The following is a 5204-nucleotide window of genomic DNA, read 5'->3' as shown; positions in this document are numbered from 1 at the left end:
GCCTTGTTTTTTTTGGTTTTTTTTTTTTTTTTTTTTGAGACAAAGTCTCACTCTGTTCCCCAAATCAGAGTGCTGTGGTATCACCTAAGCTCAAACCAACTTCAGGTAGTGATCCTCCTCCCTCAGCCTCCCAAATAGCTGAAACTACAGGCACCAACTCAATGCCCAGCTAATTTTTCTACTTTAAAGCACCCACTCTTGCTCAGTCTGGTCTCAAACTCCTGAGCTCAAAGGATGCTCCTGCCTCGATCTCCCAGGGTGCTAGGATTGCAGGCATGAGCCACCATGCCCAGCCAACTTTTCCTCTGGTCTTCTTTATAAATGCTTAAGAGGCATTTGGTAAAATTCAACATACATTCTTGATTAATATCTAACAAAATAAAAAATGATAGATGTTTTCCTTTTTTTGAGACAGAGACTCACTTAGTCACCCCAGGGTTGAGTGCTATGGCATCATGGCTCTCAGCTCTTGGACTCAAGTGATTCTCTTGAGCCTCAGCCTCCTGAGTAGCTGGGACAGGTGTCCACCACGTTGCCTGGCTATTTTTATGGATGGAGTTTCACTCTTGCTTAGGCTGGTCTTGAACTCCTGAGCTCAAGCAATCTGCCCACCTCAGCCTCCCAGAGTGCTGGGATTACAGGGGGGAACCACTGGTAATTTTCTTATTATAATACACAATAGTCTATCTCCACTCAAAGTCAGCATCGTGCTTAATGAAAGAATTTGAGAAAGAATCTCAGTAGAGCTGAAAATAAAATGATACTCGTCATCATCATGATTGAGATATTTACCAAAACAGGTATTCAAAGGAAATTATAGATGTTTATTTAAGTGGAGAGGAAGTAAAGTTATACAAATATGCAAATAATATATATTTCATGTCTGGAGGAGTCAACTAAAATTATATTATGAACAATAAAATAATCCCGTAAGACATCACAATAAATATACAGAATCAAATACCTTCATATATACAAACAATAATAGCTAATATTTATATGGCAAAAATCCCATTTGTGGGTGGGACCCATGGCTCAAACAAGTAGAGTGCCAACCCCATATTCCAGAGGTGGTGGGTTCAAACCAGGCCCCAGCCAAAAACTGCAAAAATATACATATATATACCATTTGCATTAAGAACATAAAGAAAAAACTAATAAACATAGCAATAATATGAAATACCTATTGAAGAAAACTCTTAAATATTATTAAAACGAAGAAAATAAACTTGAACATATGTGAAGGAATGTCATGTGAACTTGGATAGGAAGACTTATCATAAAACATAAATGCCTTTAAGCAAATCTATACATTCAACACAATGAATAAAATCACCGATGGGATTTGGTGGGAGAAGTATAGAATTAGACAAGCAAATTCTAAAATTCACATGAAAAATAAGTAACCAAGGAGAGCCAGAAAATTCATGAACAAGAAGTCAATAAGGTGGGACTAATCGATATTAAAACATCATATAAAAGTACAGTAATTAAAACACTGTATTACGTTAAATAGACAAACTTATAGGACAAACTAGGGAATGCAGAGATAGAACCACCACAGCTGACCCCCTCCCCACACTGACCATCTCCTTAAATTGACCTAATTTTCATACACCGGACATTGACCACGTGCATGTAACCTAGTGAATCTAGTTCCTTATGTTGACCACCTTTGTGTGTTGACCAGTTTGTTACAATCCCTTGGGTGGATTCTACTGTATTTGTCAGAATATGCTAAAAGTGGGATGAATTTCTCAATAAGTTGTACTGAGATCAGTGATCACCACATGTAAAAATAGCACTGCATCTATATACCTCACAAGGACACCTCAGCAAACTCCAAAGGGACCAAAGATGGAAATGTAACTCCACAAATGAAGCCATAGAAATTTAAGAAGCCAAGGCAAAGTATTTTTATAATCTTGGAATATAAGACATATCCAAAAGTCATTTTTTAAAGGATCAAAACATGTAACATAAAATTACAAAATTTCACATGACAAAAACCACTATATACAACGTGCTAGGAAGAACATTTACAACTTTTATCAAAATCAAAGGGTTAATTTCCCTCCTGTAGAGAGAACTTCTATAAATCAAACATCAAAAATCTCTGTCCCTTAACATCATCTCTCAAAATAGGTTCTATAAGAGACTAGTCCCTTTGGACACTGGCAAACTATTAATAGTTGGATACTTACAATAATCATTTTTATTCTGCACAGCAGGTAGGTACATTTATAATTTTAATAGTTATTATCTGCTTGCCTTCCCTGAAGAATCTACCAATTCACATTCCCACCAGTAATGTGTGGCATACCCTGTTTTTCTCTCCACCAAAATGTTCCATCAAAATTCTTCATCTTAGAAAATATATTAGGTAAAAAAGAAATTTTAGTGTAGTTTTCAAATACATTTCTTACAGTAAGTCAAAGTGAGCATCTTTTCATATACTTCACAGACATGTGAATTTTCTTTTCTGTGGACTGAATGTTCTGAGAATAAAAGCCATCTACCTTCACACACAGCTTGTACTTGGCATAGAAACTACTGCCCATGAGCACACACAAACTGCCTACATTGTAGGCACTACATCAGTGATTTTCAACAGGTATGCCGTGGCACACCGGTGTGCGGTGAAAGGATCTTAGGTGTGCTGCCAAAATTTTTAAAGATCATGAATTAAATTATTTTGTAAGAAGTTCAAAGCATAGTAAGTATATTCTTTTTTTTACTCTCTTTTTTTTTTCTTTTGATCAACATAATTTAAATGTGCCACTGAAGTTTAACTATAGGTTCAAGTGTGCTGTGAGATAGAAAAGGTTGAAAAACACTGCTCTACATGAACATGACTTCACCAGGCCTTTGCCTTCCCTAACATCACTTTACTACTCCAGGTCACTCTGGTTTTTTTTGTTTGTTTGTTTGTTTGTTTTTTTGTTTTTTTTTGGAGACAGGGTCTCACTCACTTACCCTGTCCACTGAGATTAAGTAGAGTACAATGGGGTCAGCCTAGCTCACTACAAGGTCAAACTCGTGGGCTTAAGCAATCCTCCTGCCTTAGCCTCCCAAGTAGCTGGGACTATCGGCGCCCACCACAATGCCTAGCTAATTTCTCTACTCTTTGTAAAGTCAGTGTCTTGCTCTTGCTCAGTCTGGTATCAAACTCCTGACCTCAAGCAATCCTCCTGCCTCAGCCTCCCTGAGTGTCAGTATTACACAGCTGTGAGCCACCTCGCCAAGCCTTCAGGGAACTCTTGCCCCAGCAAATAACTAGACTGTTAATTACTGAAACTTCTGGAAAGATCTATCACCTCTTTAATAAAAACTACCAAGAGTTTAAGCCCTAAAGGCCTTTGTCTCAAACTATTCACTTTGCTGTTCCCACCAATCCAAATCCTGTTTGTATCATGATTTTTACCCAATCTTCATTGAGCCCCTTCATTGAAAGATCTGCCTTAAACCAAATTTCAAATTCCTGGGAGAATCCAATTTTGCTTCCCTACCCCAAGACACCGTCACAGTTTCATAGAGGAATAAATTCAGTCTCTAGCTGTTACCAGCCACTATCTACCTGAATGGCCATTTCAGTAGACAAGGTCAATGGCTGACATTTCATGTTCACCAGCAGTGAATGGCCATTTCACTGCTGGTCAGGCCAGGACAAAGTCAGATGACTTTACTTGCTGACATCAGGAGATTGTTTATTCACTTCCAAGGCTACTGTTGGGAACCTGGACTCCATGATACCAGAATTTCGTCTTCAGTAGGTTCTTGGTCTCGTAATTTAAAGAATGAATCCACGGACCACACATCAGGGGGTAAGACAGGGTTTATTTACAGAAAAGAATACAAAAACACCAAAGCTCCTGGCTGAGAGAACCCAGGTTGGGTGGGGGAAACTGTCTTACTCCCTCATTCTGTCTCTCTCCTGGCTCTTTGTCCAGGGGTTATACAGTCGCATGGAGTCTTCTGAAGTTACATTTAGCCCCAACTCAGTAGCAAATGAATGGCTACAATCCCTTTCATTCTCAGGCCTAGGAACCTTACAGGAAATTGAGCAGGCCTAGGAAATGGGGGTTCCCTTTCAGCCACAAGTACAAGGGGAGGCAGACTTAGAGTGTTGGGGTCTCCCCAGCAGTTGTCCATCCCTTCGGGCTACTGGAGCCTCTTACGCTCCCCCAAACCCCCACCGTCCAGCACACTGGTTCCTCCGCCAGCGGTGGCCGACCCAACACTGCCCGGGCCCCGGCGGCAGGGGCGACACCTGTCCTGTATCAGACCCAAGGCACTTTGGCACCCAGTCAACTGTTGACTAACTATACATTTAGTTTAGAATAAAAATGATTGGGAAGTGATTGTGTAACACTGTAACCTGTGGGGGCAGTCTGATTGACCTATACTATGATGAATAATAACACTGCTGATGTTTACTTTTACAGTGAGAATAAAATGTAACAGAGAGAAAGGGGACAGAACAGTTCTTTGAGGAGATATCCTCACTGGTCTCTGGAATTGCTGGCTTTTCTGTAAATAAATGTAAAACTGTTGATCTTTCATCTGCTTCTTGGTTGACTGGCTTGAGTGACAGGCCAACGGACTCCTTGGTCCGTCCACATAGTCACTGCGGGTTTTTTTTATTGTGTTACTGGTTCCTTTCTAGTTGATTTGTGAGAGCTAGTTTATGAAACCAAAATAAAACTGACCCAGCTGATGAAAGAGGAGTGAGAAGGAGGCTAGAAAGGAAATGGGCTTTGATGGTGTAGTGTCACCGACCACCTTACAGAGCTTAAATTGGTCGTTGGGGGGTTTCCTCCCCTCTCCCCTCCCCCTCTTCCAATGGGAAGGTAGGGAAGGAGGTGATCAAACTGAGACTAAAAACAAATCACTGTGGCTCAATGCGGATGAGGGAAGACATGATGGGAAGCCTCCAGGCAGAGAGGAGGAATCAAATTTGGGAACCAAAAGGCCACTCGGAAGTGCTGCTCCAGCTGTGGGGTGTGACTGAGAGATAGAAATCAAAGAAAACACCTGAGTTTGGGTCCTGAAAAAAGGTAGAGTGGCCCCCAACATAGAAGGTGAGGAATGCGGGAGGGGCAGTGGGTTGGGGGAATGGGGACAGTGAGGGAGGAGCAGTGGGAGAGAGGCAGTGAGTTAGGGGGGATGGGGGCAGTGAGGGAGGAGCAGTGGGAGAGAGGCAG

The sequence above is a fragment of the Otolemur garnettii genome, unplaced genomic scaffold, assembly GCF_000181295.1.
Source record: "Otolemur garnettii isolate 467f Iridium unplaced genomic scaffold, OtoGar3 scaffold00013, whole genome shotgun sequence".
In the NCBI taxonomy this organism is placed as follows: Eukaryota; Metazoa; Chordata; class Mammalia; order Primates; family Galagidae; genus Otolemur; species Otolemur garnettii.
This window is presented reverse-complemented; position numbering follows the sequence as displayed.